At 42.6% G+C, this 27693-nt stretch overlaps 1 protein-coding gene across 8 annotated transcripts in view; it reads left to right on the plus strand.

Moving 5' to 3' along the window:
• Positions 1–21898: 21898 nt before the first annotated feature.
• EZH2 (enhancer of zeste 2 polycomb repressive complex 2 subunit) overlaps positions 21899–27693 on the plus strand; it is a 119260-nt gene continuing 113465 nt past the window's right edge. For 4 of the 8 annotated variants that reach the window (XM_074193468.1, XM_074193470.1, XM_074193464.1 and 1 more), the window contains exon 1: positions 21900–22032. The gene's annotated coding sequence lies outside the window, so the exon portion shown is untranslated. Of the gene's footprint in view, positions 22033–27693 lie in introns of all 8 variants that reach the window. The other 4 variants (XM_074193462.1, XM_074193465.1, XM_074193469.1 and 1 more) reach the window with 2 other exon arrangements.

Here is a 27693-nt window from a genome sequence, read left to right on the forward strand (position 1 = left end):
CTAAATACAGAAGGAATATTTCATATTGTGTTATCTAGATTAGAGATCAGGCTGATAAAATGTGAGGAAAGAGCTGGGACATGGACAGAGCATTTAACCAGTTGGTATTCTGAAGGAACTCTTGAGAAGAATATTGTGAGAAACAACTGTTTCCTTATTAATTTATATACAATGTTCTATAATGTTTCCTTGTGATCTATTTTATGACTAAAATGTACAAATGTAATATTTAATCTATTGGGATTTTATAGTGCAATCTTAATATTATTAGATATTTGATTGTTTAATCTTAAAAAATGTAATTTGTAAAAAAGTTTTAAAATGTAATAGCTGATTAAAATGTCTATTAACCTGTTTACTTAAATATTTGTTGAGTAATTAGGGAATAACAGGGGCAAAGATAAGAACCAAAACATTTTAAAAATAAGAGTTGAATGAAAGGAAGAAAAGTTATGAAAAGGTAGAGGAGCAATGACTGTATTGGTAGGCAAAGCTAGGAAAGCATTACTGCAGATGACGGGGAAAATGGTTTTTTGAGGCAAGTTCCAGAAAGAATGGACCCAGGACCAAGAGTAGGAGTAGAGAGATTGGCCTTGTCTTTCACAGGTCTTTCAACCACCTTGTCCTTTGAGGTTGGAGCAAAGGAGATGAGTAAAATGTCTGGGGAGAAGAGGACAAAATAATAGAATGGAAATAAGATTTGGAGTTAGAGGCTCTTGATTTAAATCCCAGTTCTATCACTATTTGTGTTTTAGTTGTCAACTCACCTGAGTATGTTTCCTCATTTTTAAAGTAAGGGGAATTGATTCATTCAATTAGTCAACCAATTAATAAGCAATAAAAATTTAAAAAACCATGAAGCACTTAACAAGGAACTCTAAAGAAGACCAGGTCATATATAAGTATATAAACATATAGTGAATAAATCTAAATTAAAATTTAAAAATCTAAAAGTTAAATAAAAGGTAATTTGGGAAGAATGACACTATTAGTAGGGGGGATAAGGAAAGTTTCATGTAGAAGGAAATACTTAGGAATGAAAGATAGTACAAAGCAGCAGTGAAGAGGGAATTTGCTTGCATCCCAGGCAAAGGGAATGTCTAGTACAAAGGCATGCAGAGAGAAGATGAAGTGTCACAAAGGAGGAACTAAGAGAAAATCAATTTGTCTGGATTGAAGAGTATGGAGGGGGAAATAATGTCCAACGGGGCTGGAAAGATAGACTGGGGCAAGGTTGTGAAGGATTTTAGAAGTTAAGTGGAGGAGTTTGACTTGATCTCTATAGTTTTTCCCAAAATTAAATTTATGATCCTATCTAAAGAAAGTTTGTAAGTCTCATATTGGCAGTATTTGCCAATTCCCATTTTTTACCTTTCCCTGTTGGAAATCTCAGTACGGGGAACTAGGCTCCTGGCGCTTCAACTCTATCCCCAGCTCAGATTCCTGAGAAATAATTCAATTTTTGACTTCAGTGTAAAGGGTCCTTTCCAGCTAGGGAGAAGCAGTAAAAAGTAGTACCCAGGAGGCAAATATGAAACAGATACAGAATAGGAAATTTTATTCTCACACAAAAAAAAGGGAATGCTAAGTAGTAAAGAGTAATAAAATGATTACAATCAGTTGACAAGCTAGTATTCATGTCTGGTCTTGATATCTGCTGCAGTGCTGCTCATAAGTATTTAACATTTTACCTCCATTTAGTATGGTCTGAGCAACACTAAGTGAATTTTCTTCCTTTGTTCTTTTTGTGGGTGATTTTTTCCTCTTCTTAGCTTGTCTGTCTCTGCTTTCTAATAAAACTGTTCCATTAGCTAAAACTTTTCCAGTTGGCTGCCCCCAAAGGGAGAAAGAAAGCAGCTGCTTTTTGAGATCCTCAAGGCCTTGTACTAAAGAAGACAAAACTAGGAGGCATCACCTAAAATTCTACTATTTGCCATAAGACTTACTTGGTTTTCTTAAGACTAGTGTCTTCCCTAGTGATTATCTCCTGCATTTAGCTTGTTTTTACATATTATATGTATGTTGCCTTACCCATTAGATTAAGTGCTCCTAGAGATTTTAAAGATTTCTTATAGTTTTGGAAGATCTGAATATTTATCTTTTTAATCTGTTTGAATACTTTGGTCCTATTTAATCTTTTTTAATTTGATCCTGACCACTATCTTTCTTCTCATATTCTTGATTAGATGAAATTGCTAAAATTGAACCTTGTATTCAAAATAGAGATAATTTTGTGCAGAATTTTTAAAATTCCAATATGCTTTATGATTTTTTACAAAAAATTTCCATTAAAACATTTATAATAAATTCTAATTAACCAACAATCAAACCAAACAATTTTCCAACTAGAACCTCTAAATTGGAAAAATTTAAATATGAATCAGATTTGAGGGAAAACCTTTTAAAGGACACTACACATCAAGAAAATGAAATCCACCAAAATTGTTTTGCTTTCTCCTACTGAATCTCTTTTTAAACTTATGAACTCCACTATCTTTGGTTTTGTTTTGTTTTCATTTCAATATAGTTAGTATTATTAGTTGTATCTATAAATGAAAGAAATCTGAAGTGAGAGAAAATTGAATACTTTATTCATGAATCCTGCAGGATAAGGGTACCTCACCTAGCCTGAGGTACAAGGTAGGGTAATTTCATCAGGTATATTATATAGTCTTTAGAAACTCCCCTCCCACCTGGATTTTCTTAGGCTCTCAGAATTTGAGTTACAGTCTGAAAGGTCTGCCCATCCCATGACATGTCCCTAATATGATTCCCCCCACATCATATGATGCATGTTATGTTGATGAACCCCCAATCCTCACAGGGGGGTGTGTGGGATAATATTCAATTACCTAATTGTACAAACTCAGTTGCATTAGGTCAAGATCTCTAAGTGAATCTTGACCAGTTAAGGACTAGATTTTTCTAATCTTGGGTTTGTCATTTTTGGAATGGGATTAGGTGAACTCTCCCAGTTTTGTGATTGACTGGGGCTGTTCTCCCTTTATAATAGATTTCAAAGGGACCCCGCCGCCCCCCCCCCCCCCCCCCCCGTGAAGACCAACAATGCCCTACATTCCTCACAATGGTAATCAAAGTTGAAATGATTGAGGGAACAAAGTTCAAGTTTATGAGCATATCTATTTGCCAACTGTCCAACAAATTAGGATCAGGACCCTTAGCTTTTGCATAGGAACCTGAGTATAGGGGAGTCATTATTATACATTAAAAACAATCAAGACCAATTAACTGAAGAAAAATAATTAAGGGGCAGCTAGGTGGCACAGTGGATAGAGCACTGGCCCTGGAGTAAGGAGAACCTGAGTTCAAATTTGACCCCAGACACTTATTAATAATTAGCTAGCTGTGTGGCCTTGGGCAAGCCACTTAACCCCATTGCCTTGCAAAAACCTAAAAAAAAAATGTGGAGGAAGAAAGATAATCAACTGGGATTCAAAATTAGATAGATGGAAGGAAGATTAGGAAATAGGTGCAATTTCCTGAAGGCAGAAAAAAAGAGGTGTCCCATTCCCCTGGTGTCTATAAACAGTTAAAGGAACCTGGAAACTATACCTGATGATTGACTAGGTTTCAGAAAAAAAACATATGGGTTGCTTGAGATTTATAATTGTGAGATTGTATCGCATGTCTTTGGATCTGGAATTTCTTAGTTAAGGGTCTCTAAAGCATCAGGAAGAGGTGGTCCAGCTTCCCAGTCCCAAAGAATTAGATTCAAATAATGCAATAATTTTCTCTCAATATCTACAATTGAATAAAGATTTCTCATAAGAATTTAACTACATCTTTGAATAGAAAGGAAACTGAGTTAAGTCCAAAACTGAGTCACAAGATGGAGGCATTGTTGTTCATCTACTCTTTACTACCACTTGTTATGTCCTCAGTATGTTGTTCTACTTAATCATAATGCCAAGGACTTAGTTTCTATTTTTCCAGTGAATATCATGTATACTGTTTTTTGCATGTTAGACTGTGAGCTCCTTGAGTGGAATGACTTTCTTTGCATCCCTAGAAACTTATGTATCTGGCACATAGTAAGCACATATACATTTTTGTTCCTGGCTGCTATCTATACTTTGCCTCTATTTCCTTTTATTCTTCACATCTTTTTCAGTTATATTATTCCATTACTTTAATATACCACAATCAACTTATCCAATGTGATTTATAAGTTGTTTCCAGTTTCTTACCTTTATAAAAAAAAACTTTGAATTTCTTCCTAAAGATAATTTTTAAATTTTTTTTTTTATTTAAGGCAATGGGGTTAAGAGTGACTTGTCAAGGTCACACAGCTAGGCAATTATTGTCTGAGGCTGGATTTGAACTCAGGTCCTTCTGACTCCAGGGCTGGTGCTCTATCCACTGTCACCTAGCTGCCCCAATACTTTTTTTTTTTTAGTATTCATACCTCTAAAGATATTAAGGTATGAATGTTGTCTCAGCAATAGGATCTTTAGTTTATACATTATGATCAATTTTGTGACATTTTAATGTAAAGGGGAGATATTTACTAGGATATCTTGCAAAAAACCAGTAGTTACAAAATACCTTCATCTCTTCCCCCTCAAACCCCCAAACAAACCTGGATTGTGCTTTCCCACAAATATGCATACCATTAGTGGGAAGAGAGAACACTGTTAGTGAGTATAAAGACACAAGTGGCCAAGATATTTTCCTTGGATGTATCAAAGCCCCAGTTTCTTTCTCTACTTGCTGCTCCCTCATGGGCACAACATTTTTACTCAATCAATGAACTAACTTCCTTGGACTCAATTGCCAGAAGTGGCTCTCTTGAATCTATAGTCAGCTTTCTTTTAATAACAGAGTTCATAGTTCTTGAAGCTCCTTCTAGCCCTCAGTGAATGCAATACCTCTTACCAGTCAAGCATTCCCACTGAAAGTAAAGGGTGGCAATATAAGGGGCCAAGAGAAGATGGTAGGATGAGGGGAGAGAAAATTTCCTTATATTTTCATTCTGCTAATGGCTAGAGGTCTCATTCCATAGTTGTACCTATCTTAAATAGCTCAACTTTCGTTCTTTTTTGTTTTAATGTCTGTAGAGCTTTTTTTTCTAAATAATCTTTATTATAGACATGACAAACACAATCAATCATTCCCACATTACATATAGACTTATACATTTGTATAGGTCTATGTGTATACACAGACACACACAGACACACAGACACCCCCCCCCCCCCCATACAGATTGCATATGAAACTGTGGATCTTGTTTTTGTAAGACTTTTTCTTTTTGGGGCAGCCAGGTGGTAGAGCACCTATCTCAGATACTTGATTACCTAGCTGTGTGACCTTGGGTAAGTCACTTAACCCCATTGACTTAAATTTTAAAAAAAGACTTTTTCTTTTGAAATAGAACAAATTCAACACAATAGTTCTAAAACTGTTTTTTTTTTTTTGTCTTGCACTCAACTTCCTTTTATTGTATGGTTTATTAATTTTTTCCTTTCTTTTTTTGGGTATCACTATCACTATTCCCTCTTTCCCCATGCCACTTAAGAAAAAAAAAGGCCTTCCTTTGTGACAGATATAAACCAAAACAAATGCACACATTGGATATATTGAAAAATATATTTGTTTCTTTAGTCCATCACCTCTGTTACTAAGGGAAAAGCATAATTTAACAAGGGTCTTCTGGAGCGATGGTTGGTCAATGTAAAGATCAGTGTTGTCCTTTTGAGTTTTTTTTTTTGTTTTTTTGCAAGGCAATGGGGTTAAGTGGCTTGACCAAGGCCACACAGCTAGGTAATTATTGTCTGAGGTCGGATTTGAACTCAGGTACTCCTGACTTCAGGGGCAGTGCTCTATCCATTGTGCCACCTAGTTGTCCCCTCGAGTTGTTTTCTTTCATGACATATTTATGATTATATTAATTGCTCTTCTAGTTCTACTTATTACACACTCTAACAGTGAGAAAAATGAAATTTCCTTGTTAGCAACCACTGGGTTCCTGTTGTCCCTGAAGTCTAGGGATCAATATGAGGCTAAAGCTATAACAAATGGGGGCAAAGAATCTTGCTTTTTGCTATTATATCTGGAATTATTTGGACAGTGTGAGTCTGTTACAAAGAGTGAAACCATGGGGTTTGTAACTCCGGGTTCATTTCTCAGGGTAGTCCTACCCTATACAGATCTTATACTAAGACCTGTATGGGCTTATGTGGTGAAAGGTGTCTACTTGCTGTACTATTGAAGGCTTGTCCTTACCAGTAATTCACAATTTGATTTCTTTCTAAGAACCTAAACTGAAGTGTGATACTATGGATCTGGGTGACAGCTTAGGTCCCTGTAGGTAAAAGTTGACATACTGGAGAGGGAAGCAGTGACATTGTTGACTTTAAAGCAATATTTTGTTGTTTTTGCCATTTCTTTGCATGAAGAGTAAAGGCTGCTCTATACTAGATACACACATTTATACTTTTTATCTATAGAGATCCAGATACCAACTATATTCTGATATTTCTCAAGAGAAAATTCTTGGTAGAGACAACATTTCTTTTAATGGAATAGTAAGTTTTCTGACAATACACATAAAAAGGATCTGTGCTAGAGGTAATATATTTGCGTGGGAATTGAGAGATCAGTGTACAAAGCAACTTAAAGATACTAAAGTATAGGGGGAAAAATTTGAACTTTAATACCAAAAATATGACTGCAAGAATATCAGTGACTACTGGCCCCAATCTCTTAACAATAACAAAATTTTTATGAGCTATCTATATACAAATCAAAATTACCCTTGAGGAAGAAAACAAGTAGAATTTTGCAATCAAAATTCTATAATGGACCATATCTTTACCATTTCACAATTTATTGAAAGATACAGAGAATATCCTCTTGCACTGTATGTGCATTACATAAAAAAGGAAAAAAGACCACTTTTGATTTGATAGACCAGAATTGTCCCTTTATAGTTTCTGTCACAGTAAAGTCTCTTCTACATAGAAACCAAGTTCAAGATTTCTTAGAAGATGTAGTAATGGAAATAACTCCATTCAAAGACCCTCTGACAACAAATACCAGGTGAAATATAAACCAGGCAAATGTGCAACACAAGTATTTGCCATTGTGATGGAGGCTTTTCAGCACAGATTTCATCTTGATGAGGAATTCCAGATCAAAGAGAATGATGCTCCTGTTTGGCTATGACATTGTATGGATTTTAAATTCTAGAACATTTTAGTGTAACCTGAAAGAGATCTATGACTATTCAACTGCGTTTGGCCTATCTACACTAGAAAAACTAAGTGGATGAAGATTATTACCCACATTTCAACATGAATTTAGATGGGAACCGTAAAGAGTGTGTTCAAGAATACAGTAGATTTATGATAGACAGTGCTGATGAAACTGGTTCAGAGTTCAACAGAAAGAAGAAACAATAGAAAGAAAGTAGGCTTGCTTTCAGAAGTTACAAAACTCTTTTACTGATGCCATATTTCCTGGGAAAATAAATGCTCAATTTTTTTCTAACCTAACATTTTTGCCAGAGTTGTTATATGGTAATGGGTTGTGCAACTTTCTCCAAAGAACTGAAGGTGAACATGACATAGAAATGAAGAAGCTTATCATAGGTGTGAATAGTCTGCAACATATAACCAAAGAAAAATCTGAAAAACAGGAATAAAAGATATTGTCAAAAAACTACATCAAGGGGTGGCTAGGTGGCACAGTGGATAGAGCACCGGCCTTGGAGTCAGGAGGACCAGAGTTCAAATCCGGCCTTAGACACTTAATAATTACCTAACCTTGTGACCTTGGTTAAGCCACTTAACCCCATTGCCTTGAAAAAAAAATCTAAAAAAAACTACATCAAAGGAAATTAGGCTGGTCATGTAGAAAGAGCAAGGGATAAATGGGGTCATCCAGTCTTGTCCAATGGTTCTGTAAAAATGACAGGAAAAATCAGGGAAAGACTCCATTATGTCAGTGGAGCCCCTGTGGTTAACTGTCAGTTAAATTTGGTCAACAGGATGAACAGGATGGGCAGACATAGAAGACTTGCTATGTCTTGAGGAAATTCTGAAATAGATGTGATCACAAATCCATTTATTTTATACTGCCAGGTTGTTTCCCAAAAGTTCCTATTATAGTTCCATTATCAGTTTAAATGAATACTTTTGTTCTATAGTCCTGCCCCACTGAACTTTTTAATTTTTCTTTTCAAAATTCTTTTGCCAATCTAGTAATGTGTTAAGGCTATCTTTATGCACAGTTCTCCTACAAATTTGAACATATTTTCATGGGTTATCAAGTTTTCTCCTTTATAAATGATGTTCCAGTTCTTTTTATCTTCCTATTAGGGAACAGATTCCTCCTACAAATGGATATTAATTAGTTCCTTAGAAATTCTGAATATTGCCCTGACCCGCGGGACAGCAAAGTGGGGTGTCGAGGAGGACCCAGCCTGAAAAGGAATGGGTGAGAATAAGGAGAGTGAGACCCAAGGATGGTGGATAAGGTCTGAGTTTATTTGAAAAAAGTACATGCTTATATATTGTAGAGAAGGAACAAGGGAGTTAGCTTAGGGGTGGAGTTGGTCTGCCTTGGCCTGAGAGAAGGGATAGTCTGTGGTCAGTTTGTTCTTGCTAATGGAGGGTGAGGCCTCTTTCCTTTATCTTGGCCCTTGGTAAGCCTGGAATTTTGTTTGCTCGTTTTATCTTATCTGACATGGGGCTTCTTGGCTCCTGGTATGTCTGGAATTTGTTTGCTCTTTTTATCTTATGGGGCTTCTTGGCCCCTGGCATGTCCCCCTTTTTTGTTTTAAATTTATGGGCAGGATCCCTGTCTTAGTCTGTGCAACTTGTTTTTCATGCTTGGTATCTGTGACCAGGAGGGGACCTTAGCGAGGTCTTTGTTATCTCCTGTAGGATCTGATGTTCCCAAGTCATGGAGTCGCACTAAATCCCATCATTGGGTATCACTGCAGCCCTTAGGGGGTGCCTTTCCTTGAGCAGATGCGCGCATACCAAGGTGGGCGAGGTGTAAGAGCAGCGAACCTCAAGGGTTCCATTTGGAGGTCCTCACAGGACCCTTGGCTTTTCAATTGGTGGTATAAGACCGAAACTGGTTTTCCAAGGGCTGAGTCAATTTGGGATTTGATAAAGTTGGTCAGTCTCCTGAAGGCCCATGGTCCAAAAGAAATTAGAATTAGGAAGCCAATTAACGGGCCTAGAAGGCTTGGGAGCAGAGTAGAGAGCCAGGGGGATGTGGAAAACCAATTTTTATACCATGCCTCACCTTTCTCTCTCTCCCTTTTTCTTTTTTCCAGGCTATCCTTAACCCTTTGCAGACTGTCTTCTACCAGGCCAAGTTTATCCTTAAAAAAACAGCATTCTTCCTTTAGTGCCGCGCAGAGTCCCCCCTGTTGTAAAAATAACAAATCAAGACCGCGTCTATTTTGTAATGCTACTTCAGCTAAAGAGGCAACAGAATCTTTTAGGTGTTCTAACCCTGCTTGAAGTTCTGAGAGATCCTTATCAATAGTGGCGCTAAGCTGGGTGTACTGTGCATTGGAGGAGACTAAGGAGGCAATACTGGTACCAGAGCCAACAAGCCCAAGTCCAATCAGGACCGCAAGTGTGACTGCTGTCAGGGGTTCTCTTTTGTCTCTGATAAGGGTACCCCTTCCATGTTCCCAAAATTGGAGGAATTCCTCCGGGTAGTGGACAGTTAGGTGAGGAAAAAGGGAGACAAGGACACAATAGTCCCTTTTTCTCAAGGAATTGTTTGGTGTCCACAAAGGTGGTTAGTCCTGACGAGCAGGCAAGATAGGTATTAGGAGGGGCTACAGCATATCTATAGGAAGTATTAATAAGGGTACTTTGGTTACATACTGTGTCTAGCTGAAGAGGGGGGAGCATTTGTGGGCCAAGGAGACAATTTCCCTGACCGGAGATTTTTGCAAGAGTGAGGCCTTGGGATTCCCCAGTGCCCCATCTGAGATCATCTGTTCTGTTGGAGTGTGTGATGTTCCCGAATTGAGCAATACCTTCATAGAAGGGAGGGGAAGAGGAATAGCAGATCCAGCATTCTTCCAATGAAGAATTCTGTATCTGGGTCAAAGCTTGCACAGAGGCATTAATGAGAGTAAGTATGATATGGGCAGTAGAGGGATCGCTAGCAGGGAGGGTGGGTCTATAAGGACTGGTCATGTTGGGGGATGCTGGGAGTAGGTTGGTCCAAGGGTCTGGTATTATAGATGTTAGCATTAGTCCCAATGGCCACTGGTTGGGGAGGTGTGGGGGCGGCTTTAGTGAGCTTTATGGCAAATATTAGACCGTCATCGTATCTTTCCTTGTAGAGCCTTAAACCCCAGGTTAGACCCCGATCCCAATTCGGGTGTTGCTTGCCCCTGTCCGTGAACTGGATCTTTAAGGGATGACACCAGCTGTTGCATTCTGGTTTGTTGGTCCACTGCTCGGACCCGGGCTCATGGCGTGTATAGTTGGTGGTGACAGTGATGAAATCCCAATCTGAGTCCGTGATCCAGTACCCGGTTCCGGTCGTCTCACACCCCCAAGACCGGCAATAGTAGTCCTCGATGCCCCCGCAAGTAGGTTGCCAGGAACTTGGTCTATGGTCTCCGGGGCACACATAGAAGGTGAGGGTGCGAAGCATACTTCGCCGGGACATGTGACCGCAGCCCCCCCAGGGATCCAAGCCTAGCCTTCTCGGAGGAGAGGGCACCTGGGGGGCATCAGCCTGGTAAGAGTAGCCCTCCAGGTCCCAATTGGCTGGGGCCCCTATGGCCAATTTACACAGATCGGGGTACAGAGTCGGCCAGGGGGTCTGGGAGTCAACCCGTGACGTACTCCAAATGGTGTGTCCTCTGAGGTTACTGACTGACCACGTATAGTTAAGCAGCTGGCATGAGCAGCGTAGCGGAAAGAGCAGGCATAAGATGAGGGCCTTCATGCTGGATCTTTTATCTACAAGAGAGCACAGAGGGAGATTCCTCAGGGGGTTCCCTGGGTGGATTATGTAATTTTACTAGATGCTCGGGTAGCCATCTAGCATTTTGAGCTGATGAATCATAAATACAGGCATGTCCTTTACCCCAGATAAGGACTGGGTCAGGTCCTTGCCATTTGTTGGAGATGGGATCTCTCCACATAGCCTGTGCATAGTTGTGTTCAGTAGTGGGATGCCAAAGGCGATCTGCTGCAGATTTGACATTAGCATCAAGGGAGAGGAAATTGAGGACAAAGAAGGCATGGTTAAGAATAGTTTTAGCATTGTTAATCTTGGGGTAGAGTGTCTCTGACCCTTTCTGTAATTTAGTAATCATGTTTTTGAGCGTTTGGTGGGCTCTTTCTACAATGCCCTGTCCTTGAGGGTTATAAGGAATTCCTGTAATATGTTTGATACCTAAACTCTGACAGAAGTTACGGAAGGAGGCGCTTGCATATCCGGGGCCATTGTCTGTTTTAATGATCTTAGGGTTGGGGAGTGTAGCCAAGGCGGCCAGAACATGGTTAATAACATGGCGGGTAGCTTCACCGCTCTGGGGGGTGGCAAAAATAAACCCAATGAAGGTGTCGATAGAAACATGGATGTACTTAAGCTTTCCAAAAGGTGCATAGTGGGTGACATCCATCTGCCAGACTTCACCAGGAACCAACCCCCGGGGATTGACGCCGAGGTGTGGCTCTGGGAGCAGGACAAGACACCCTGGGCACTGTTTGACAATTTGTCTTGCTTGTTCCCTGGTTATGCCAAATTTAAGCCTGAGTGTCTGTGAGTTTAGGTGGTGCAGCTTGTGGGCCCGCGTGGCAGCCTCTAGGGGACACAGCAACACAGGCTCATAAGCTACCCCACAGAAACCTGTTCCTCTTCCTAAAAATGGATCTTGAGTTGCCCGGTCCACTTGTGCGTTCCCTTCTGTCAGGGGGCCTGGGAGGTCAGAATGGGCACGAATATGACGAATGAAAAAGGGTTGACTTCTGGAAAGTATGAGCGACTGTAACTTGGCAAAGAGAGGGGAGGCATTGGTAGATGGTCGTATATAAGGGACAGTTTCTAAAAGGGGTACCGAGTGGGCAACATAGGCACTATCTGTGTACAGATTTAAAGGATCAGGGACTGCCCCCAAAGCCCAGATGATCACAGCAAGCTCTACAAGTTGTGCTGAGGTGTATGGGAAAGTGAGGGAGGTGATCTTCCCATTTACGCTTACTGCGGCTTTCCCAGATGCTGAGCCATCTGTGAAGATGAGATGGGCCTCCTTGAGGGGTGCCCTTTTAGTTATTTTGGGGAAGACTACAGGTGTTATTTGCAGGAACTGAATAAGTTTGTCAGGGGGGTAGTGATTGTCTATGACCCCCGGGAATGAGATACAGCTCACAGCCCAGTCATCATCGTTTAATAGGAGCCAATTTATTTGTGATGCTGTGTATGGGCAAATGATGCGATCAGGTTCTTTGCCAAAGAGTCTTACTGCAGCTTCTCTTCCTCCTTTAAGGAGGTCAGCGGTGAGGTGTGGGTATGATGGGAGAATTTTGGTGGGGGTGGCTGGCATGTGTATCCAGAAAAGCGGATGATTTTGCCAAAGCAGGCCAGTGGGAGAGAGATTTGTGGGAAAGAGCAAAAGCCAGAGAGGCTTTTCAGGGCTGTAATATCCTATGTGTTGGTTTTTTATGGCTTGCTCGACTAGCATCAGGGCTGAGTGGGCTTCTGGTGTCAAGGAGCGTGGGGAGGTGGGCTCTGGGTCTCCCTTTAAGATGTCAAATAATGGCTTTAATTCCCCTGTTGTTAGTTTTAAATAGGGTCGGAGCCAATTGATGTCTCCTAGTAATTTCTGAAAATCATTGAGGGAATTCAAATGATCAATACGAATATGGGCTTTCTGGGTCAAGATTTTGTTAGTAAAAAGTTCAAATCCAAGAAATAACTGGGGGGGTCGGGTCTGAACTTTTTCCAGGGAGATCTGGAGTCCTCTTTTTTCTAGTGCCTCTATAAGTTTCTGAGAGATAATTACCAATTCTTTTTCCGTAGGTTCCGCAAGGAGGATATCGTCCATATAATGGATGATATAGAGTGAGGGATATTGCATCCTAAAGGGGTCAATAGTCTGGGCTACGTACTTTTGGCAGAGTGTAGGGCTATTGGTCATGCCCTGGGGTAAGACTTTCCATTGAAAGCGTGGGAATGGGCCATGGCAATTGGTGATGGGTAGGCTAAAGGCAAAGCGTTTGCAGTCAACGGGATGGAGAGGGATTGAGAAAAAACAATCTTTGAGGTCAATAACTACCTTGGTAAAACCTTCAGGGATGGCTACAGGCGAGGGAAGACCAGGTTGCATTGCCCCCATGGGGATCATAGTTTTATTAACCGCTCTGAGGTCATGTAAAAGTCGCCATTTACCTGAGTGTTTTCGGATGACAAAAATGGGAGTGTTCCAGGGGGACACAGAAGGTTCGATGTGTCCTGCATCTAATTGTTCCTGCACTAATCTAAAGGCTGCATCCAATTTAGCCTTAGGAAGGGGCCACTGGTCAATCCAGACGGGATGGTCATCTGTCCATGATATTTTTTCTGCCTGTAGTGCAGGGGGACCAGTGGCCCTTATAAAAAATGGTTTTCAAACCCTAATCCCGAGCGCCCTGTTTTTCCTGTAATTTGCAAAGGGAGCGGTTGGCCTTGCTTTTCTTTTCCAAGGCCTTGTAAGGGAGAAATCCTTGAGCAAGCATCTGGCTGGTTACTGTAAAATTAGGGCTGAACATAATGACTCCCATTTGGGAGAGAATGTCTCTTCCCCAGAGATTAACAGGAAGGCCAGGGACTACATAGGGTCGAACAGTACCCACATTTCCTTCCTCATCTTTCCAGGGGAGCCATTGAGAACTTTGTAGGGCATTTTGAGATTGTCCTATTCCTTGTAGGTGGGTCATAGAGGGCTGAAGAGGCCAGGAGGGCAGCCAACTTTCTTTGGAGAGGACTGTGGAGTCCCCCCCAGAATCTAGTATGCCGGAAAAGATCCGGTCCTGAATGGTTAATTTAAGTGTAGGGCGTTCCTGTGAAATAGTTTGAGCCCAAAAAACATCTGAAGACCCTGGGTTGGAAGCTCCCTTCCTTTGTGTAACTGTTGAATATTGGGTTTGCAGGGGGAGCGGGAGTGCTTGGGCAAGGTGTTGTCCTTTCTGAATAGTGATGAAGTTATTAAGAGCGGACACCATTATTCTAATTTCTCCTGTATAATCATTGTCTACAAGAGGGGGGTGGACGATAAGGTCACCCAAGGTGGAGGAGGCACGGCCAATTATAAGAAAAAGGAATCCCTGGGGGGGGGGGGGGGGGCATAGATGCCAGTGGGGATCATACTGGGACCATCCTCAGGGTTTAATATTGTACAGGAGGAGGAACACAAGTCCACCCCTGCGCTCCCTGTGGTGGCTCTGCATAATGGTAGGTGGGCAAGCTGTTCCCCGAGGCTTGCGGGTTGGGGGTTGTTTGAGGGGCCCGGGGCTGGCCCCTCTTGCCATTTCCCGGAAACGGGACAATGGGTTGGCCTTCAGTGTTGGTGGTGGATCGACAGGTGTTGGCCCAGTGCTTTCCTTTCCTACATCTGGGGCAGAGGGTCTGTGGTTGATTAGGTCTTTGGTGAAAACCTCCTGTGTTGGTGTTGGTAATTGGGCATTGGCGGGCAAAGTGGCCTTCCTGGCCACACCTAAAACAGGTCTTAGATTGGTCAGAGTGCTGAAGGGCTGCCCCAACAGCTAAATGAACTGCCTGCGTAAGGGGGTCTATGTCTCTACAGAGCCTTATCATTTCATCTAAGGTTTTGTCTCTCCATTTTCCCCGTAAAATGGAGCGGCAAGTGGCATTGGCATTCTCGTAGGCTAAGCGTCTAACAAGCTGGTCATCAGCCGCTTCCTGCCCTAGGGTCCTCTCTGTGGCTTCCAGGAGCCTGTTTACATATTCTGAGAATTCCTCCTGGTTTCCTTGGACGATTTTATTGAGGGGTGCAAAAGGGGAGCCAGTGTTGGGAAGGGCCCGCCAGGCAGAAATGGCAGCATTAGCTGCCTGAGCAAGCAATCCAATCGGGAGATGGGACTGCTGGGTTTCACTAGCGTACTTGCCCTGCCCTGTGAGTTTTTCATAAGCTCACTTAGAAGTTTTATAGGTAGTTGAAGCAATGGTTTGACAACAATCAAAAAAATCAGCCTTCCAGGTGAGGAACTGTCCTTGTGTAAGTACTGCCTGGACGACCCTGAGCCACTGGGAGGGGAGAAGGTATCCCCCACGGGAGATGGCTTCTAGTGCGGAGAGAGTAAAGGGGGCATTAGGCCCATAGGTCTTAACAGCTGTATGTAAGTCTTTCAAACTTTTGAAGTGGATTTTTCTATAATTTAGTGATTTTTGTTCCCCTAGACTATCTGCCACTTCCCTTTCATCTTCCCTGTTCCTATTCTCCTCTTCCTCTTCTCCTTCGCTATGGGAAGACTCGGGGGGCTCAACCTCTCCTGCATCGGGGTCACTATCATCTTGGTGGGATCTTGTCACGACAGGGAACGCCATCTGTTTTTTATAATTCATGGCAGCTCCTGTCTTAGAGTGTCTCTGTTTTGTTTTGCTTTCACTTCTGGTTTTTGAATTAAACTGGTTTTTTAAGAGGGGGGATTTTAAGGGACCTTTGTAATGAATCCTGTAGGTCAGACAACTCACCGGAGAGCTGCGCATATTGCGGAGAGCTGCGCATATTGCGTTTGGAGATCTAAAACCTCACGGAGTTCTTTTACTTGCGCGGATAGTTGCTCCCGTGCCTTATTGAGTGTGGTCATATTAGGCCCCAGGGGCAGGAAGGCAGGGGAGGTTAGGTATGGAGGGGGAGCGGAGGCTAGGGGCCAGTCTGGGTTATTATATCTAGCGGCCTCTTCCTCAAGTTCTGCCTCATCACCTGGGTCTAGAGGCTCTGAATCTGGGTCCGTTTCTGGACTGGACCGGAGATTCTTATTTCTTGTAAACACTGGGCAGGTTATGGGCTCTTCTGCTGGTGTTATCTCAGAAGGGAGAGGAGGATAGAGGGATTTGCTTGGGGGGATTTCAATAGCTGCTGAGGGAGATCTAGCTGGAGTTTTAGGGGGTTTCGCTTCCTCTTCTTTCAAAGACTTTATAGAGGCTGTACGCGAAAGAGGGCGAAGGCAGGACTCCGCAACTGAAAGAAGCTGTTGTTTTGTGGGGTCCCTGGTGGCGCTTTCCACTATGTCTCTTTTAAGACCCCAGTAAGAAAGGGCTGAAACAGGGACAACATCGGGTCCTTCTATTTTCAATTTCTGATTAAGATCTCTTCCTACTTTCTGCCATTTGCCTGGGTGGATCTCAGGTCCTGTTACCAGAAACCACGGGCATACTTCATCTATAAAAAGGAAGAATCTAACAAGATCCTTTTTCTTTACTTTAACTCCCCTGTCCTTAAGTGCCAGTTTGAGGTCCCGTATAAAGACCTGTTCTTTAGACAGCTTGGAACCCATGAGAAAAGAATGAGGCAGACGTCACTTACCTGTTCGTGGGGCTCTCTGGAGCGATCAGAGGGGGTTGCGACGATTCTTCTTCACGGGGTCTGCCTGGCAAGAGTCCGTGCCTCGAGCCGCACGTTGGGCGCCACGTGCCCCGACCCGCGGGACAGCAAAGTGGGGTGTCAAGGAGGACCCAGCCTGAAAAGGAATGGGTGAGAATAAGGAGAGTGAGACCCAAGGATGGTGGATAAGGTCTGAGTTTATTTGAAAAAAGTACATGCTTATATATTGTAGAGAAGGAACAAGGGAGTTAGCTTAGGGGTGGAGTTGGTCTGCCTTGGCCTGAGAGAAGGGATAGTCTGTGGTCAGTTTGTTCTTGCTAATGGAGGGTGAGGCCTCTTTCCTTTATCTTGGCCCTTGGTAAGCCTGGAATTTTGTTTGCTCGTTTTATCTTATCTGTTTTATCTTATCTGACATGGGGCTTCTTGGCTCCTGGTATGTCTGGAATTTGTTTGCTCTTTTTATCTTATGGGGCTTCTTGGCCCCTGGCAGAATATCAGTCCCTAGAAATTTTGATTTTTCCATATATGCAGTATGAATGTAATCCCTGCCTCTTTTCTCTTAAGTAACCAATCAAAGACTGGAGATGAGGGATAGGGAGTTGCCTGAGGCCCAGAACTGTGACCTGACCAGAGGTATATAATTAGTAAATGCTAAAAAAAGGCTTTGAATCAGGTCTTTATCAAGCTAATCCTGGCCTCAATCCATTACATTATGCCATGTTGCCTGTCCTTTTTCTCATCTGTGCCCTTCTTATATAATTGGTTACTAAGTTTTTTTGTCTTATTTTTCTGACAAATCCTTTCCTATTTTAATCTATGCTTTTCTTATCTATATGTAAGCAATACTCTAGTCTCACAGTTTATTTCTGGCTTCCAGTTTTGTCCAGAGAAAGATAATTAGGTTACAATGTAGCTTTCTAACTTCTCTATTCCAAATGGGTGCTTTATGTAGCAGCTCCTTTTAAAATTTTTTCTTTTTTCCACTTACTCAAAAATCTCTTTCCTTTTCCTCTCATATCCCTCTTCCTTTAGTAAACAAACAAAAAAAAAACACATTTGTAACAAAATGCAGAGTCAAGCAAAATAACCCTGAGAGGGGGCACTTCCCTGTCAGAATTGGGTAGCATGTTTTATCAACCATCCATCCTCTGGAATCATGGTTGGTCATTATACTCATTGATCAGAACTGTGCTCACTTCACTTTTAATCAGTTCAACCAAGTCTTTTCAAGTTTCTTTGAAACCACCCCTTTAATAATTTCTTATTGAACAATAGTAATCTATTGATATTTGTCCTCTGTCCTTGAAGAAGACCATGACATCAGGGAGGCGAAGCCATGACAAGCATATGAACTGGATTTGAATGAGGGGTGCTGTGCTAAGTCACCAGCCTCACTTTCTCCTCCACAGCCATCTGGGTCCGGTGGCCACATATGAATCAGGATGACTGGAGGTGGCCCTGGATATTAGGCAATCAGGGTTAACTGACTTGCCCAGCTAATAAGTGTCAAGTGTCTGAGCTTGGATTGGAACTCATGTCCTCACCAGGGCTGGTGCTCTCTCTACTGATTCACCTAGCTGTCCTAGTAGTCTGTTTATTTGACATAACTTTAGTCGACTAATTTTTTAAAATAAGCACATTCTTAGTTCCAGTTCTTTGCCACTACATAAAGAGTTGCTGTACTTTTCTTCAAATGGGTCTATTTCCACTTTCTTTGATCTCTTTAGGATATAGGCTTATTAGTGGTTATTTGCTAGGTCAAAGGATATGCACAATAGTACATTTTAGGTAAAACTGCTTTCTAGAATAGCTGGATCAATTCACAGCTCCAACAGTGCATTAAAGTCCCTCTTCCCCCACAGCTCCTCCATCATATGTTGTTTTTTTTTTTTTGGGGGGGTCCACTTTGCCCACCTAACAGGTGTGAGGTAGAACTTGAGGTAGAATTAAGGAACTTAATTTGCATTTCCCCAATTATTAGCAATCTGAAGTTTTTTCATATGGATATTGTTGATTCTGACTGATTGGGAAGCAGCTCTTATTCATATAAGTTAAATACAGTTCCTAATATATCTTGGAAATAAATCCTTTATCAGAGTTGCTTGATACCAAGATTTTTTTGTTATGCTTCCACTGGTTTTGTTTTTACCATGTAACTGCTCATCTGATGAATATTCACTCTAATTGTGACTTCTATTTTTCCACCCGGAAGACCATTTTTTCCACCTTCTTTCCACTAATATGTACACTTTTTATTTCCTTAAGATCTAGCTCAAATGATTTCCATAAAAAACTTCCTAATCCTTTTGTTATAAGGGATGGCCCTCTGGGAGAGGCCAGGGGTGGTGGTGGGGAAGGTTTGAGAAATGAAGGTGTTATAAAAATGATATAAGCAAAAATGGAAACCCTCTTCTCTATCCCACAAAGATCTCTTAATCGACATCCTTTCAACCTGTAAAGCTATTATTTTGGGGAAGAGGTGCCTTCTATTCACACTTTCATCCTAGTCCACATGTCCTCACTGCCTCTTACATGAACTGTTTATTCCAAAAGCCTAATTGCTCTCCCAGCCTACTCCAATCTATTCTCCAGATAGCTGCCAAAATGAATCCTAAAACAAAAATCATTTCAGGGGCTCCCTATTGCCTTTAATGCTGCTGGAATTTAAAAATTCTTTCCAATGTGATTGCTCTATTTCCCCTCTCATGTTCATGATTTTTTATAGGCTGAGGGGTGCTCTTCTTTCTAAAAACCTCTGCCTCTTGGAACATTTAGCTAATTTTAAGGTCTTTCCAGATACTCTTTCCCCCTACTTTGAGTACTATGCCTATGATCTTAAATTTTTCTGTGAATACCTATCTCCCCAGGATAATTGCAAGCTCTGGGAAGGGACAGTCTTACAGTTGTCTCTTTATTCCCAGTAAGATAGCTGGCATAGAGAAGGTGCTTCATCTGTGCTTATTGATGAATGGTTTTTTGTTAACTTCCTAGGTAAGAAAGGAACTATAAATTGCTGCCAGAAATAGAAAGGTTTTGTTTTGGGAAAGGGAGAGTAAAAGAATTAGGCCTTTGACACATTAGCTGTGTGACCCATGTCAAATGTCTCAGTGCTCCCAGTAAATAAAACCACAAGTATCCCATATGAATGTCACAAATCTAGACCAAAAAAACCAAACTAGCCCAAATAGGTGATGCAGTGGGGATAGAGCACTGGCCCTGGACTCAGGACCTGACTTTAAATTCGGCCTGACAATAAGTACCTAGTTGTGTGACCTTGGGCAAGTCATTTAACCCCACTGCCTTAAATAAAAGGCATTGTCATATAGTCTTCCCCCACCCACTTGCATAATTATAAGTTACACATCTTTTCTCCCCCCCCAACAGTCTGGTATGTATATTTAACATGATTACATATTAGTTCTTTTGTGAGTGAGGAATTAGAACTAAGGGGAAAGAAAGAAAACCATGGGAATAGGAAGGAAAAACAAACTTTAAAAAAGTGAACATAGTATTCATTCAGATTATATATATATGTATATATTTTTCCCCCTTGGATATGCATATCTTTGTCCAAAAACAGGGCTCCCAAGGTGGTCCTAGATCTCTAAACTGTTGAGAGGAGCTGCATCAAGTCACAAGCTGTTAATGTGCAGTGTTCCCTTGGCTCAGCGTCAGTTTGTGTAATTCTTTGCACGCTTCTCTAGAGTCGGTCAGTTCATGGTTTCTTATAGAATATTAGTGTTCCATTACATTCATATACTATAATTTGTGCAGCCATTCCCCAATTGATGGCCATTCCTTCAATTTCTAATTCTTTGTCACTAAAAGAGCTGCTACATTTATGAACATGTGGGACGTTCCCCATTTTTTGTAATTTCTTTCTAGATATAGGTCTAGTATTGGTATTGCCTGGTTATAGGGCAGGATCTTACCTTACATAGTCTTTTTTTTGTTTAAAGGTTTTTGCAAGGCAATGGGGTTAAGTGGCTTGCCCAAGATCACACAACTAGGTCATTATTTAAATGTCTAAATCTGGATTTGAATTTAGGTATTCCTGACTCCAGGGCCGATGCTCTATCCACTATTCCACCTAGCTGCCCCCACACCTTATACAATCTTAAACCAATTGTCCTACCCATTACAATATCAAAGCTTGATTAAACTCCACCTTAGCGCTGTTCTTTGACCAAATTGCCCCTTTGATGTGTGGCAGACCCAAGTCTCACCTGATTATTGGAGAGTTGATTGCATACCCCTTAGCTTTGGGGTTCCCGTCTCCCCTATACCCTAAATTGCTTCTGCCATTCTGATTGGAAAGTTTACAATCTCCTCTAAACCCCCATTTGAAGAGAGCTCAGAAGCCGGTTATGATTTCCCGCCCACCTCGCGTCCCCCCACTCAGACTTGTTCCCTTCCAGCTTCCTTTTCTGAATTGTCTTTCCCCAAGAGACTGTAACTCCTTGGGGTGTAAGGACGACGTTCGGGACACTGGGCGCTCTGTTAATTTCTTGTTCCTATTTAGGGTATTTTCCTGTACATTTCAAGATTCCAAATCTCCTACCTGCAGGAAGGAGCCTGCACCTGTGACCGTGCGGCAACCATGCTGGGGAGGAGTCCCGCAGAAATGCCAGGCAAAGGCTTTTTTCATTTTCTAGGGCTGCCTTTGACCCCGGGAGGCGCCGCCCGCCCGGGCCCATCTCAGGGCCAACTTTACAAACTGCGGGCTCCCGGGCTCCCGGGCCCACGTGCGGCTTCCTCGGGGCGCCCGGGCGGCACGTGCACCCCGGGCAGGCTGGGGGGGGGCCCTGCCCCTAGCGGCCGTCCGGGGCCGCGGGGTCTCCCGAGGACAGCGCGGCCCCGCCCGCCACTCGGGAGAGAAAGGAGAAAGAGCGCGGCCGTTAAAACCGTTACCACGCCCGGAGTTTCGAACTGATTCAAACTTGGCCGCCGGGGCCCCTCCCCCACCGCCGGGCCGCGGCGGCGGCGGCCATTCCCGCCAAGACTGGAGCCGCCGCGCCGGCCCGCCCGCCAGCCCCCGCCCCCCTCCCCGCGCCTCCCCCGGCCTCCGCGCTCCGTACCCTGCGTGTAAAACCCGAGAACAAAGGGACGGCGGCGCTCCGGGCCCCGCCGACTCGGGCAGTGCGTGTATTGTGTGCGTGTCGGGAGGACGCGCGTGTCGGCGCGCGCGGTGCGAGAGGAGGAGTCGCGCGGGGCTGCGGGGCTTCCCGGCGCCTGGCGGCTCGGCGGGCCCCCTGATTGGACGGGAGCTGCCCCTCGTCCCTCCAATCGGGGCGGCGCTTGATTGTAGTGGGGGGGCCAATGAGAGCGATGGCGATTGGGCTGTCAGGTTTGGCGCTCGGTCCGGTAGCATCCGACACCCACAGGGACAGAGAAAGCAGCCCAAGACCGGCGGCGGCGGCGGCGCGCGGGAGCGGCGCGCGGGGAGCGGCGCGGGCCGGGGACAGGGAGAGAAGGTAAAGCCGGCGGGCCGGCCCCGGGCCCCCGGACGGGCTCGGGAGCCCGTGGAGCCGCGGGCGGCGGCGCCCGTCTCCGGGTATCGCCCGGGGAGCGGGCTTCACCCGGCGCCTCCTTTGTATGCCCGGGGGGGGGGGAGGGAGCCCGGAGCTGGGGGGCCGGAGCGGGAACGGCCCGGGGGGCGCCTCGTTTGGTTCCCGCCCCCCGCGCTGCTTTTCCGCCCGATCCCTCGGGCTCGGGGCCCGGGCCCCCGTCCCGGCCGCCCCGAGTGTCCTTTGTGTGCCGGGCGCCGGGAGCGCCCCGGGCCCGGCGGGACAGACAGAACTTGGTGGGACCTCGCACTCAGACAAAGGAGAGACTGTGCCCGCCGGGAAGGGCTCGGGCACAAGTTGCGCCCCTGCCCGCGGGCGGGGGTCGGCGCCGCCGGCCTCTCTTTCGGAGGAAGCCCGCCCCTCCTCCCCTTCCCCAGCCGCCGTCCCTACCCCGGCCCCCTCCCCTCCCCCCTTCGGAGCTTATAGACCGTGTGGGACAGCGAGCACGAGGGAAATCTCGAACTCCGGGTCCCTCCGAATCAGTCATTCCCCAGAAGAAACAAAGTTTCCCCCCGGTTCCAGGATTATTTCCCCGCGCCGGGACAGCCTTTGCCATCTCCCTCGGACTGGGAGGAGTGGGGGGCGTTTTTCGGTGTCTCTCCGGGGTTCTCGCCCGGGCTTCAGGAAACCGTGTCTCTTCCTTCTGCTGAGTTTGAGGGAAGACTTGAGTTGTTTTTCCTTTTCTCCCTTTTGTTCTCTTTGAGTGCTAGCGGTTGAAGTTCACTTCGTTTTGTTTCTGAAAATTTGCCCCCTGAGGACTTGGGTGACAGGGTGTCGGAAAACACTGAATACTCGGGGGTCTCTCAGTATCGAAAGCAACTCTGAATTCGTTGACAAATTTCAACTTCAGCAGTCTGATCTAAGGAAGGAGGCAGGCAGGTGCTAAAGACTTATTATTACCCACATCCCATATGCCCAGGAGTTGAAGATGGTGATAGGCAAATTTGTTTGAGCTCTTTGACTAAAATATGCCAGGATTAATGTGATTTTAGATCATAGCATTCTTGTAGTAATCGAATTTGTTTGCGGTGAAAAATATCCTTTAGTGATTCAGAAGTGATTGGGAGTGAAAATGGCTCTGTGTTTAAATAATTGAATGAATTGAATGAATAGTGCCTCACAGTTGAGCTAAAAAACTTCCTTTGAGTAACTGGAATGAAACCACCTGTGTTGAAGTTTGTTAACAAAGCTAAGGAAATAAAGGTTTTAATTATTGTATTTTTGAGTCGTTTACTTAATTGTTTTAAAGATTGCCCCTTTTAAAAAAAAACTCTAGTAAACACTGAATGGTCTAATACTTGAATGCAATACACACCCTTAAGATACTAACAATTTGCTCTGATAGTAAAGACAATCCAGCATAACATTATTCTTTTACAAATGACCAAATTGAGGCTGAGAGTTTGACTTTAAGGTCACACAAAGTAGGAAGTGACTTGAGTCAGATTCAGAACCTAGGTCTTCTGCCTGCAAATTGAATACCCTTTGCATTTTATCTTACTCTCATTCTTTAGCTTTTCAATTTTCTTCATTCTTCCCTACAAGAATGGAGAACAAATTGTTGTTTCTTGTGTTTTGTGTGTAAGGGGGGAAACAGCTACCTAGGTTGTTCTAAAGTCAAAAACATCAATTGCTTACTATGTGCTAAGGTTGAAACACATAAGTAGCCCTAGTCATTTTCATTGTTAATTTATTAGGAAAGTATTTATTTTGGTCAATTGTAGCTCTCTATTCATTGCTACTATAGCTTTATTTCTACCTTTATAGTTATCAAAAGACACTTCCCATTTGTGTCTGGTGAAGTGCTTTGGGATATAATGTGAAAATGTTAAGGAATATATTTGAAGGCATAATATACTCTTGACACAAATTTGTGTTCAGGATAATAGGTTAAATGTGATGGAAGAATTTTAAACCATATTCTGCTCTATGATGACCTTTGGAAAAAACCAAAGACAACAGATTACTCTCAAGTGTTGAAGTGAAGACTGTTTAAGTGAATGAATAATGTTTAAATTTATGTAATAAAACATTTACTTATAGTTTTTTTGGGGGGAGGGAAATCCCCTTAATTTTGGTCACATATTTATTTCCCCAGATGAATCTGTCATATCTAGTTGATCATTTGGATTTTCTGGGGCCAGAGGTACAATTCTGAATATAGTTCAATGTTCTTACAATTCTAATATTTTCTAATTGCAATTAGAGTGAAAATATATTGTGAAATTAATTAGAAAAATTCCATTTCCAAGTCACTAAGCCATGTTCATGCCTGATACAGTAGTAAGCTCTGGGGATACAAAAAAAGGCAAAAAACGTGATCCCTGACCTCAAGGAAATCACATCCTAATGGGGAGACAGCATGCAAACAACTGTACATGCAATCATATATCTAGTGTTAATGGGAAGTAATATTGGAAGGTACAAGCAGTAGAGTGGGACTGGGGAGATCAGAAAAGGGGACTGGTGGAAAATGGGATTTGGGTTGAGTCTTGAAGGAAGTCTGAAAAGAATCACTTTACATTTCCTACCTCAATTGATCCTATCATATGCTCTTGAGAATAGCTGCTATTATCATCCTTAATTTTACTAATGAGAAAACTGAAGCTGAGAGATGAAATGACTTGCCAGAATCACATCTGGTAAGGCAGAATTTGAACGCAAATTATGTGGTAAAATTGGAAAAATAATTAAAGTTCATTTTAATGGTTCCAATATCAGTTTAAAAACTCAAAAATCAAACACTTGTTGAATAGTATAAGTTCAATTAAATATTAGGTTTCTCCTATGTGAAGCTCTGTCCTAGGTGTCGGGAATGTAAATGAAAATTTTTTGTGTGCTTTAATAGAATGGAAGAGTGCACCCCATGTATATTATACATAGAAATTTGAGGGAGCAATCAATTTCAGCTGGAGAGATATCTAGGGAAGCTGTATTTAAGTTGAAAAGAACTTAAGTATTCTAGGGAACAGGAGGAAGTGTGTATGTATGGATGGAGGGGTGTAGGGTGGGGTATGGTGGGGGAGGGAGCACTGGGGTTAAATGGTTTGCCCAAGGTGACAAAACTAGTGTCTGAGGCCGAACTTGAACTCCAGTCCTCCTGACTCCAGACTTGATGGTCTATCCATTGTGCCACATAACTGCCTCTGGAGCTTTTGAAAATAAAGGACTAACAGTGTGAACAAATTAATGGAGATGGGAGACAATGACAATATGAAAACAGTTGTATGGTTTGCTGGACCAGAGAATCACAATAGGAAATAAATGTGGCACAATATAAACCGGGTTGGTGCCATATTGGGGAGGGCATTGAATTCCAGACTTTGAGTCCAGATTTTATTTAAGATCATACAGACCTGGAAGGGACCGCGTTTTACCATAACATCAGCAAACTAAAGCCATGGAGGTTTTTATTTGCCAAGGTCACATAAAAGAGGCAAAAAGTCATTGGAAGTGTAAAGTGACATAATGGAATTATAGGAAGATTTATAGGAGATAGATAATAGGTTAGAAAAGGAACAGACTGCAGGCAGGAAGAAGATCAGGGAAGAGAAAGCTGTTAGAGAGAAGGACCTCTACCAGGACCATTGCCTTTGACTTGGAGGGGGCCAGATGCTTAGAAACAACAGGATTGGGTGTTTGTGGTGAGAGGCAGAGATGCTCTGAAATTATGAACTGGTGTAAAACCAAAACACTCGATAATGTCGATATGGTCAGTTTTTGATTGACATAGAACCAAAGCAACATAGACTTGGCCCAACTTTTCTCTTACTATTGGGGTACCTCAGGTTAACTTTCATGAAATTAAATTGGTATACTCAGGGAATGTGAATTTCAGTACTAAACAAAGTAAGTTTAGAGACTCTGGTCTGATCAGAAGCACAACATTTCTGGCAAAAAATTTAATGAAATTCTGGAGTGAAATAGACATAGTTTTTAGATTCGATACACAGTCTTGATGTTCATGGATTGACTATAAATTATGTAAGGTCTAATGTAGACCTGAATTGCTTTGACTTGTGAAAAGACATAGAAATAATAGTGAAATATCTGAAGTCATTTTCTTAAAAGCCAGTTGAGACAAAGGTGGTGAGAGAATATATTTAACAAGGTGAGTGATGTAGTAAAGACATCAGTTTCAATGAAACAATTAATGAATTCATATTTCAGAAAAGATTCATTGGTAGTCCACATTTATTTTGGGGAACTGGGACATGACTTTTTTTTTTTCATGTTTTTGCAAGGCGCAAATGGGGTTAAAGTGGCTTGCCCAAGGCCACACAGCTAAGTAATTATTAAGTGTCTGAGACTGGATCTGAACCCAGGTACTCCTGACTCCAGGGCCGGTGCTTTATCCACTGCGCCACCTAGCTGCCCTGGGACATGACTTTTTTTTTTAATTTAAGGCAATGGAGTTAAGTGACTTGGACAAGGTCAGCTAGGCGATTTAAGTGTTTGAGGCCTATTTGAACTCAGGTCCTCCTGACTCCAAGGCCAGTGCTCCATCCCGCTGCCCCACCTAGTTGACAATTGCCCCTGGGACATGACTTCTGAACTTTATGGAATGGTGGGCCCAGTGTTTGCTATTGATGCAAGGTGAGAAAAGAGTGCTTTAGTGCTCAGTGGGGACTTTATTAGTAGTAGCAAGCTTCTGGGCTACCCCAGGAGAAGGATTTGTGCCTTAGCTATGATCAGTCTTTGGGGGGAAGTAACTGACATGGAGCATTCCCTTTACACACTGTACCTCCTTTGATCCTCCCAGAAAAGTTCTATTATCATACCCATTGTAGATAAGAAAACTAAGGCTCAGGGATAATTAAAACAACTTGCCCAGGATTTGAATCCAAGTCTTACTCCCAAGTCTAGCCCTTAATCCATTATGTTACTCTTAACTAAGTTGAATTAAATAAGTTCAAGAGAAACGAAAAGATAATTTTATTAATTCATATATACACAAACACACATATATATGTGTATATATATATATATATATATATGAATATGTTATAATGCCGTTATAAGAAGGTCTGCTCAGAAAGCCAGTTTCTTCATTTTAATTGTAGAACTAGTATTGGTCATTTGTTTAGAAGATTCCTGCTGGGAAGGTCAAAGTCCATTCAGAAGACCAAATTACAAAATAATCTGACGACTTTTTAGTGAACATAGTATCAGAAAAAAGGAAAGGAGGTAGAAGTTAAGGGATATTCTTGCTAAACTAAGATAATTTGGTAAGTTTTTCCATATACACTTTAGAAATAGAGCTTTAAGCAATAATTTTGAGAATTAGGACACCCTTTCTAGTGGGCCTCTAATGCTAAATAAACAGCAATAATATCTTCATTCAGTGTAGATGATGACAATAACATTTGCTTTAGTGTAACTTAATATGTTGTAGCTTTCCTCTTTCCTTACAACAGTTGTATTCTAGTAGCTATCCCCTTCTGGGGTCCTAAGTGGTATACTTATTTTTTATTTTTATTTTTTTTTAGGTTTTTGCAAGGCAATGGGGTTAAGTGGCTTGCCCAAAGTCACACAGCTAGGTAATTAGTAAATGTCTGAGGCCGGATT

Source organism: Macrotis lagotis, chromosome 7 (assembly GCF_037893015.1).
Source record: "Macrotis lagotis isolate mMagLag1 chromosome 7, bilby.v1.9.chrom.fasta, whole genome shotgun sequence".
In the NCBI taxonomy this organism is placed as follows: domain Eukaryota; kingdom Metazoa; phylum Chordata; class Mammalia; order Peramelemorphia; family Peramelidae; genus Macrotis; species Macrotis lagotis.